We start from the raw sequence: 11,602 nt of genomic DNA on the forward strand, positions 1-11,602 counted from the left end.
GTTTGATGTCATTTTTCAAATTATATATTTTTTTACACCGTTCACTTGATGTTGTAGATCATGTGATATTCTTATGGATCCGTTCATTACGGACGCAATGATGCCAAAAAGGTCTATTATATTTTTTTATGTTTTACACAATAAAGATATTTTTAGAAAAAAAAATCATGTTTTTATGTTGCCATTTTCTTAGAGCCATATTTTTTTCAGTTTTCTGGCTATAGTCTTGTGTGAGGGCTTGTTTTTTGCGGGACGAGGTGATGTTTTTATTGCTATCATTTTGGGGTACATATGACTTTTTGATTGATTAACATTATGTTTTTTCCAAACACTTTATTTTTTACTTTGTGTCTCCCATAAGGTCATACAAGACCTCTGGGGGACATTTAACTTTCTTTTTTTTTTTTTTTAACTATTGATTTCTCCTGTAACTGGGCTTGACATAGTAGCCCCAGTTACAGGCGAAATACACCCCCTAGAGAGGCTGTACATCATAATACATACATCAGTGCAGGGCTGATCGAGGTCTGTGGAAGACCCGTCAGTTCCTGCACTCCCCCGGCCCAGATGGTCATATGATCAGGCCGGGACAGGAAGCGGCACATTGCTTCCTCAACTGCATACATTCAGCGCTGTGTATACAGCGATCTAGAATGCAGGTACACACAGGAACGGTCCCTGTCTTCTCTCTGGGGTGCCCTGCTGTCACTAACAGTGGGCCCCCCACTCGGCAGCTGCACGATTAGCGTGCAGCTGCCATCTCTGAAAGGACGTTCCAGAACGTCCATTCAGAGATAAACCGACCGCCCAAGGACGTTTATAGTCAATGGGCGGTCGGGAAGTGGTTAAATAATTAATTTGCATTTTATTGCATGAATTAAGTATTTGATACAATAGAAAAACAGAACTTAATATTTGGTACAGAAACCTTGCAATTACAGAGGTCAGACGTTTCCTTTAGTTCTTGACCAAGTTTGCACACACTGCAACAAGGATTTTGGCCCACTCCTCCATACAGATCTTCTCCAGATCTTTCAGGTTTCAGGACTATCCCTGGGCTACATTGAGTTTCAGCTCCCTCCAAAGATTTTCGATTGGGTTCAGATCTGGAGACTGGCTAGGCCACTCCAGGACCTTGAAATGCTTCTTACGGAGCCACTCCTTAGGTGCCCTGGCTGTGTGTTCCGGGTCATTGTCATGCTGGAAGACCCAGCCACGACCCATCTTTAATGCTTTTACTGAGGGAAGGAGGTTGTTGGCCAAAAGCTCTCGATACATTGCACCATCCATCCTCCCTTCAATACAGTGCAGTCGTCCTGTCTCCTTTGCAGAAAAGCACCCCCAAAGTATGATGTTTCCACCCCCATGCTTCACGGTTTGCACAGTGTTCTTGGGGTTCTACTCATCCTTCTTCCTCCAAACACGGCGAGTGGAGTTGATACCAAAAAATTATATTTTGGTGTCATCTGACTACATGACCCCCTCCCATGCCTCCTCTGGATCATCCAGATGGTCATTGGCGAACTTCAGTTTTGATGCCATAAAAAAGTATTGCGATACTCGATACCACACGAAAAAAATAAAACACCAAAAAAAGCTGCGTGCATTCCGCATTTTATGGAATGTCTAGCCCATAATCGAACAGTCCTATCCTATTTTTTTGGGGGGACAAGGTAATAAAAAAAAAATGGCGAATCGCGCTGATATTTTTTAATATTTTAATAGTTTGGACTTTTCGGACGTGGCGGGGGGTGATTTATACTTAATATATTGGTGTGTTTTTAATTTTATTTTTTACTGTTTATTTAATAACAATTTCCCCCCTTAGGGGCTAGAACCTGGGATCTTTTAATCCCTTGTCCTATTTGCCCTATGTTCTATCAGGGTAAACAGGACCTCACACTCTCCCTGCTGCCCTGTGCATAGTGCACACAGCAGCAGGGAGATTATCATGGCAGTACCGTCCTGGCTGCCATGGTAACCGATCGGAGCCCTGCAATTACACTGCTATTGCTCCAATCAGAAGCTGCCACTGCCACCAATGAGAGGAGGTGAGGGGACTCTGTGGCCACTGCCACCAAGGATTTTAATACTGGGGATTAGGGATCGACCGATATTGATTTTTTAGGGCCGATACCGATACCGATAATTTGTCAACTTTCAGGCCGATAGCCGATAATTTATACCGATATTCTGGGTATTTTTATTTTTGAGGAAAAAAAAATAATTTCCTACACAAATCTGCTGAAAATTAATGTTTATTGTTAACGTGTATTATTATTTTATTTTTTTTGTAAATCTTTTTCATTTATACTTAATATTTTTTTTTATTTTTATTTTTTTTACTAACTTTTAGCCCCCTTAGGGACTAGAACCCTTGTCCTATTCACCCTGATAGATCTCTATCAGAGTGAATAGGATCTCGCACTCTCCCTGCTGCCCTGTGCTCTGTGCACACAGCAGCATGGAGCTGACTATGGCAGCCAGGGCTTCAATAGCATCCTGGCTGCCATGGTAACCGATCGGAGCCCCAGGCTTACACTGCTGGGGCTCCGATCGGAGGAGCAGGGGAGAGGGGATCCTGTGGCCACTGCCACCAATGATTAGAACTGGGGGGGGGGATCGCACTGCGCCACCAATGTTTTTACTATTGGGATGGGGGTGGGGGGCGCACTGCGCCACCAATGACTAATACTAGGGGGCTTGAGGGGGGGGGGCGCACTGCGCCACCAATGTTTTTACTATTGGGGTGGGGGGCGCACTGCGCCACCAATGATTAAAGGGAATCTGTCACTAGCAATGTTTAAAAAATTTTTTTTCATTAATCCATGTTTAATAAAGTACCTTTTTTCCATCTGTGTTCTTCTTTTCCATGTCAGTCTTGTCCTTTCTTCTAAAAATCGATTCTTAGGATATGCAAATGACGCTGTAAGGAGCCCAGAGGGGCGTTTTTCTTTCTCCACGGTACCCAGGAACGCCCCTCTGAAGTGCCGTGCCTGCCTAAATATGAAAACTACTAACGCCTCCATGTTTAGCTGAATCGCCTCCCAGAGGCGCGGCTAAGTCCTCAACACCCCCCCTCCTCCTCCTCAGCGCCGCGCTCTGCGAACACCCGATCCTCCTCTCGTCGGCGTCCCAAATCCCGCGCAGGCGCAGTGCCGGCGATTGCCTGCGCTCTGATAATACGGCTGAGGGCAACAGCTTCAACATCGTCACTGGGCATGCGCCGAGCCCAGTGACGATGTTGAAGCTGTTGCCCTCAGCCGTATTATCAGAGCGCAGGCAATCGCCGGCACTGCGCCTGCGCAGGATTTGGGACGCCGACGAGAGGAGGATCGGGTGTTCGCAGAGCGCGGCGCTGAGGAGGAGGAGGGGGGGGGTGAATGTTGAGGACTTAGCCGCGCCTCTGGGAGGCGATTCAGCTAAACATGGAGGCGTTAGTAGTTTTCATATTTAGGCGGGCACGGCACTTCAGAGGGGCGTTCCTGGGCACCGTGGAGAAAGAAAAACGCCCCTCTGGGCTCCTTACAGCGTCATTTGCATATCCTAAGAATCGATTTTTAGAAGAAAGGACAAGACTGACATGGAAAAGAAGAACACAGATGGAAAAAAGGTACTTTATTAAACATGGATCCATGAAAAAAAAATTTTTTAAACATTGCTAGTGACAGATTCCCTTTAATGCTGGAGGGCTTGGGGGGGGGGGCGCACTGCGCCACCAATGATTAATACTAGGGGGCTTGAGGGGGGGGGGGGCGCACTGCGCCACCAATGAAGATACCTCTCTTTCACATACAGGAGGCGGGAGCTGGCTGCAGAATCACATAGCCGGCTCCCGACCTCTATGAGCGGTAGCTGCGATCCGCGGCACCTAAGAGGTTAACTACCGCGGACCGCAGCTGCCGTTCATAGAGGTCGGGAGCCGGCTATGTGATTCTGCAGCCAGCTCCCGCCTCCTGTATTTGAATTAATGAAAGACTCATCTTCATTGGTGGCGCAGCGGCCACAGCCCCTCCCCTCCTCTTGTCTTCCGTCCTGTCATTGGAGGCAGCGGCAGCAGCATCACAGGGGGAGGAGACACTGCTTCCTTCTCCCCTGTGCTGCGGAGGGAACACAGAACGCGCTGAGAGCAGCGCGTTCTGTGTTCCCAATACGTTATCGGTATATCGGCAAAATAGATGCCGATAACGTTCAAAATCCTCAATATCGGCCAAACCGATAATCGGTCGATCCCTACTGGGGATTGCGCACTGCACCACTAATGATAATTAACGTTTAATATACAAATACAGCCGGCGGCAGAAACACATTGCCGACACCCGACAGGGCGCTGCGATCAGCGGTAGTTAACCCCTCAGGTGCGGCACCTGAGGGGTTAATTGCCGCAGATCCCAACGCCCTGTCGGGTGCCGGCAATATGTTTTTGCCGCCGCCTGCATTTGTAATGTATTAAACATTAGTTATCATTGGTGGCGCAGTGGCCACAGCCCCTACCCTCTCATTGGAGGCAGCAGCGCAGGGGGAGGGAGAGACTGCTTCCTTCTTCCCAGTGCTGCTGAGGGAACATGGCCGCGCTGAGAGCAGCACGATCCATATTCTCTGATAATGGGCAGTAGCACAGCCTAGTATTGATAAAAGACAAATCCTGGTATCGGATCGATACTGGGCTAAAAGTATCGATTGGGTATCGAAAGTTCGATACCCGAAACAACCCTAGACTGGACATGTGCTGGCATGAGCAGGGGAACCTTGCGTCCCCTGCAGGATTTTAATTTGAGACGGCGTAGTGTTACTAAAAGTAATCTTTGAGACTGTGGTCCCAGCTCTCTTCAGGTCATTGACCAGGTCCTCCCGTGTAGTTCTGGGCTGATTCCTGACCTTTCTCAGAATCATCCTTACCCCATCAGGTGAGATCTTGCATGGAGCCTCAGACCGAGGAAGATTGACAGTCATCTTGTGTTTCTTCTATTTTCTAATAACTGCGCCAACAGTTGTTGCCTTCTCACCAAGCTGCTTGCCTATTGTCCTGTAGCCCATCCCAGCCTTGTGCAGGTCTACAATTTTGTCCCTGGTGTCCTTAGACAGCTCTTTGGTCTTGGCCATGGTGGAGTGGTTGGAGTGTGATTGATTGTGTGGACAGGTGTCTATTATACAGGTAACGAGTTCAAACAGGTGCAATTAATACAGGTAATGAGTGCAGAGAAAATAAATACTAACAGGTCTGTGAGAGCCTGAATTCTTGCTGGTTGGTAGGTGATCAAATACTTATTTCATACAATAAAATGCAAATTCATTATTTTCTGGATTTTTTTTTAGATTCTGTCTCTCACAGTTGAAGTGTACGATAAAAATTACAGACCTCTCCATTCTATTTTTAAATGGGAAAACTTGCAAAATCACCAGTGTATCGAATACTTATTTTCCCCACCGTATGGCCTCGAGTAGTACGACAGTTTCATGGGCACTAGTGATAGTTACTAGATATACAATACCCTAATTTAAAGGGGTATGCCTAGACCCTGATACATACTGTATATGGAGCAGGACACACATAAAATCTAAAATAGATTAGTAGAGGATCTCGCAGCTCTGTTATTATGTTACACTGGAAAGCATGGCATTGATTCTTTGCAGTTGCAGAAAACTGGGAATAAAATCAGGGTCTTGACCCCAGCTGACATGACCCATGTATTAATACGAGCCTGTCTATTATTAACTCCAGTATATGGACCCTTTGTTTCCTATTGAGGGCTAAACAAGTCAGTATACAGGGTGGGCCATTTATATGGATACACCTTAATAAAATGGGAATGGTTGGTGATATTAACTTCCTGTTTGTGGCACATTAGTATATGTGAGGGGGGAAACTTTTCAAGATGGGTGGTGACCATGGTGGCCATTTTGAAGTCGGCCATTTTGAATCCAACTTTTGTCTTTTCAATAGGAAGAGGGTCATGTGACACATCAAACTTATTGGGAATTTCACACGAAAAACAATGGTGTGCTTGGTTTTAACGTAACTTTCATGAGTTATTTACAAGTTTCTGATGGGTGGTGACCACAGCCAGGGCAAAGGTGATTTTTTTTTTCTCAATGGCTGTGACGCGCTCCGCTGTGATTGGACAGCCCTGAGAAATGCGGCCGTCTCCTCCTCCCTGTACTGATGCTATTGATTAGCATATAGGACGCCAAAAGAGACGGAGGAATGAACAAAAAAAATTGCGATATGACTAAACATGCCCTACAGTGCCAGGTATTAATACTGTAATCCCAGAACCAGTGAAAGGTCCTCTTTAATAAACTGCAGGATCAGCTAAAGGGGGTTTCCAAGTGTGGTCAGAAGGGATTAAAAACATAAAAGAAGCGATACTCACCCCCACTGATTTCCTGCCGCTACCCACTACTTTCAGCTTCCGTCTCGACAAGCAGGAAATTTTTATTTATTTTCATCACTTATATAGCTCTACTATATTCCGTGGCGCTTTAACCCCTTCAGGACACAGGGCGTACAGATACGCCCTTATGTCCTGGTACTTAAGGACACAGGGCGTACCTGTACGCCCTGTATATTTCTGATCACCGCTGCGCAGCGGGCGGTGATTGGAAGCCGGTGCCTGCTCAAATCATTGAGCAGGAACCTCAGCTAAATGCCCGGGGGGGGGGGGGTCCCGTGACTCCCCTATGTCGGCGATCGCCGCAAACCGCAGGTCAATTCAGACCTGCGGTTTGCGGCTTTTACCTATTGCGGCGGTGGGCGGTGCCATCGAGTCCCCATTCGGCTGTAGGGGGGACTCAATGGCATGGAAGGCAGCGCGATGTCTAAGGAAGGCATCGCGCTGCCTTCCGGTGACGAGCCTTTGAGATCCAGCCCCCCGGATCTCACAGGCCGGAAGCTGTATGAGTAATACACACAGTATTACTCATACAGCCAATGCATTCCAATACAGAAGTATTGGAATGCATTGTAAAGGATTAGACCCCAAAAGGTTCAAGTCCCAAAGTGGGACAAAAAATTAAGTGAAAAAATAAAGTTGAAAAAATAAAGTTTTCCCCCCAAAAATTTAAAAGTTTCAAGTAAAAATAAACAAAAACGTAATTTTCCCCAAATAAAGTTAAAAAAATTGGTAAAAAATAGGAGGGGCAAAAAAAAGTATACATATTAGGTATCGCCGTGTCCGTATCGACCGGCTCTATAAACATATCACATGACCTAACCCCTCAGATGAACACCGTAAAAAAATTAAAATAAAAACTGTGCTAAATAAACCATTTTTTTGTCACCTTACATCACAAAAAGTGTAATAGCAAGCGATCAAAAAGTCACACGCACCCCAAAATAGTGCCAATAAAACCGTCATCTCATCCCGCAAAAATCATACCCTACTTAAGGTAATCGCCCAAAAACTGAAAAAATTATGGCTCTCAGACTATGGAAACATTAAAACATGATTTTTTTTGCTTAAAAAATTTAATCATTGTGTGAAACTTACATAAATAAAAAAAAGTATACATATTAGGTATCGCCGTGTCCGTGACAACCTGGTCTATAAAAATACCACATGATCTAACCTGTCAGATGAATGTTGTAAATAACAAAAAATAAAAATGGTGCCAAAACAGCTATTTCTTGTTATCTTGCCTCACAAAAAGTGTAATATAGAGCAACCAAAAATCATATGTACCCTAAACTAGTACCAACAAAACTTCCACCCTATCCCGTAGTTTCTAAAATGGGGTCATTTTTTTGGAGTTTCTACTCTAGGGGTGCATCAGGGGGGCTTCAAATGGGACATGGTGTAAAAAAAAACAGTCCAGCAAAATCTGCCTTCCAAAAACCATATGGCATTCCTTTCCTTCTGCGCCCTGCCGTGTGCCCGTACAGTAGTTTACGATCACATATGGGGTGTTTCTGTAAACTACAGAATCAGGGCCATAAATATTGAGTTTGGTTTGACTGTTAACCCTTGCTTTGTAACTGAAAAAAAATTATTAAAATGGAAAATCTGCCAAAATTTTTTTTAAATTGTATCTCTATTTTCCATTAATTCTTGTGGAACACCTAAAGGGTTAACAAAGTTTGTAAAATCAGTTTTGAATACATTGAGGGGTGTAGTTTCTAGAATGGGGTCATTTTTGGGTGGTTTCTATTATGTAAGCCTCGCAAAGTGACTTCAGACCTGAACTGATCCCTAAAAATTGGGTTTTTGAAAATTTCTAAAAAATTTCAAGATTTGCTTCTAAACCTCTAAGCCTTGTAACATCCCCAAAAAATAAAATATCATTCCCAAAATGATCCAAACATGAAGTAGACATATGGGGAATGTAAAGTAATAACTATTTTTGGAGGTATTACTATGTATTATAGAAGTAGAGAAATTGAAACTTGGAAATTTGCAATTTTTTACAAATGTTTGCTAAATTTGGTATTTTTTTTATAAATAAAAATGAATTTTTTGGACTTCATTTTACCAGTGTCATGAAGTACAATATGTGGCGAAAAAACAATCTCAGAATGGCCTGGATAAGTCAAAGCGTTTTAAAGTTATCACCACTTAAAGTGACACTGGTCAGATTTGCAAAAAATGGCCTGGTCCTGAAGGTGAAATAAGGCTGTGTCCTTAAGGAGTTAAAGACATAAGCATCAGGATGTCCCCAATGGGGCTCACAATCTAAGTTCCCTATCAGTATGGACTTTGGGAGGAAACCAGAGAACCCGGAGAAAACCCACCTAAACACAGGGAGAACATACAAATTCCATGCAGATGTTGTCCTTGTTTAGATTCGAACCTAGGGCCCCAGCGCTGCAAGGCACCAGTACGAACCATTGAGCCAAGAATGCCTCAAAATGCCCTCTCAGCCAATCACATAGTAACAGCTATGCTGTGAAGCAGGTGCTGATGGTTACCAGAGACCAACTTATCCCAAAAAGCGAGTGTCACGGTCCCTCCTGTGAGAGAGGTGAGAAGATCGGATAGACTTGCTGCACGTGAGGCTATCTGACAGGTCTCTCCATTTTCCTCTATGTATGTTGTTGTTTGGCAGGATCTCACCTCTCCTCAGGTACCGCTCGTTATCAGTGATGAGGCTCTATTTATATCCGCCTCACACTGCTGACCATGCGGTTGATAGTTTCTGCTTGGAGCGGCTAGTGCTGGTTTGTCTTGGATCTCCCGCTTCTCCATTCATCTCTAAGCGAAGTACTTGTTGCCTTTGCTGTTTCTTATTATCTGGTGTGTGTTGTTTCTAGGCCTCAGGGAGACGCAGGTTCCTTCATTCTGGAAGGAACCAGCCGTCTCATCCCCGGCTACCTATCCTAGGGCTCGTCAGTTTTAGCAGGGCTTTAGGTATACGGTGTATGAGTATTTCCACCATCACGATCTGCTCATATTGGCAGGAGTTAGGGAAAGGCCTAGGGATTACTAGGAGGTCACCATCCCTCTTACTTAGCTTTTGAGGCCTAGATTGTTGTCTATCCGTTGTGGTGTGTATTGGCGTTTTCCCTTCCCCTTTACCTGTGACAGATAGGCATCGAAAAAAGGCACACACCCTGTACCTCTGGAGGGTTTTTCACTCCCTGCTTTCCCAGGGCCATAACTTTTTTATTTTTCTGTTTTTGTGCAGGACAAGTTGTACTTTGTTATGGCACCATTTAATATTGCATACGATGTAGAGGGGAGCTGGAAAAAAAATTCCAGATTGGGTGAAATTGGAAAAAAAAAATGCAAATCTGACACAGTTTCATGGGCTTTGTTTTTACGGCGTTCCCTATGTGGTTAAACGGACCTGTACCTTTCATTCTCCAGGTCAGTACGACTAGGATACCACATTTATATCGTTTTTATTGTGTATTAATACAGAAAAAATAAATGTCTCTCTTTTCATCGCGATATTTTGTCCCTATGACTTTTTTTTTTTTGAATTAACGGAGCTTTAGGGGGGCTCATTTTTTGTGGGACAATCTGCAGTTGTTATTGATACTTATTTGGAATACATATGACGTTTTCATCACTTCTTAGTCAATTTTTTATGGGAAGCAAAGCAGCATAAAAGTGGCAAATCAGCAATGTTTTATTTTATTTTTTTCCGTTTCGCCATCCGTGATAAATATTTTAATAGTACGAGCATTTAGGGACACGGCAATGTCTGTGATGTTTATTTTTCGACCATTTCTTTTCATTCTGGGAAAAGGGGGTGATTAAAATTTTTTGTTTTTAACTTTTTTTTTTTTCTTAGGCACCTAAAGGGTCTTACAACATGCAATCATTAGACTGCCATTTTATTTAGCAATGGGATTTAAGACATTGCTAAATAGAAAATTCTGTATATTCAAATGCAGGACTAAGTCAAACCTCAGTGTTTTGTTAAGGCGTAAATGTTGGCAAAAAAAAACTAGGCCAGCCAGGAAACCGGAACTAAGACTAAGGCCTCATGCACACGAATGTATTTTCTTTCCGTGTCCGTTCCGTATGAGGAACCATTCATTTCAATGGGTCCGCAAAAAAAACGGAAGTTACTCTGTGTGCATTCCATTTCCGTATGTCCGTTCCGCAAAAAAATAGAACATGCCCTATTATTGTCCACATTACGGACAAGGATAGGACTGTTCTATTAGGGGCCGACTGCTCCGTTCAGCAAAATACGGAATGAACATGGACGTCATCCGTATTTTTTGCAGATCGCAAAATACATACGGTCGTGTGCATGAGCCCTAAGGTCCCTTTACACGGGAAGGCAGAGCAGCAGATTATCAGGAAGGAAGCGTTCCTTCCCGACAATTTGCTACTCGTTGGTGGAGGAGAGAGCTACATTCACATTCAGCGATCTCCTCCACAGTACGGGGAGCAGTGATCACTAATGCCATCGCTCTTCCCCATACTGGCTCGTTGTTTACTGGCAGCAGATTGTGATTACACAGCACGATCTGCTGCCGGCAAGCGATTTTTGTGTACGCACAAACGTTTCGCTGGTTGATCGGCGGTAAATTTACACAGCCAGATGAGAATGCTCGTTAACGATTATCTTTTAAGATTCTCGGTCTGTGTAAAGGGCCCTTTAGTAAATGTGCCCCACAGAGTACTTGCAGATCTTGCCATTATACCTTATCTCTGGGTAGGCTTCACTGCTGGTTTTAGCTCACAATCACTGACGTGTGAATTAGGCCTTAATATGTGCATGCAGGAAAATAATACTGTCAGTGTGTGACTGCCACATGTGTGGACTGAGAGAGGAGCACTCCGCAGACACAGTATACATTTCTGTGGTGGATCACAATATTTCCAGAAGACCCTTTGAAACAGAACTTATTCTTGTTTGAACTCCTCATATTAAGATCTCTGCTTGCTGTTAGCGAATGAAAAAATTCCTGGTTTCAGAAAGAGATCATGACCGATACTGGTGCATGCCTCTAACACACGCGATGGGTCCAGCGTGGATAAAGTCTGTTACGTATCTGCTTCGTGTCCTATAAGTGTAAGGACCATGTCAAAGGGGGGTAATTTCGTGCAAGATCTTCAAGCAAGATGGTGGCGGCCGGCCTGTCGCGAGCAAATGGATGAGGTATGATTTTTTTTTACACTATTTCAGGTAAAATCGATTCACTATC

The sequence above is a fragment of the Bufo bufo genome, chromosome 1 (genome assembly GCF_905171765.1).
Source record: "Bufo bufo chromosome 1, aBufBuf1.1, whole genome shotgun sequence".
In the NCBI taxonomy this organism is placed as follows: domain Eukaryota; kingdom Metazoa; phylum Chordata; class Amphibia; order Anura; family Bufonidae; genus Bufo; species Bufo bufo.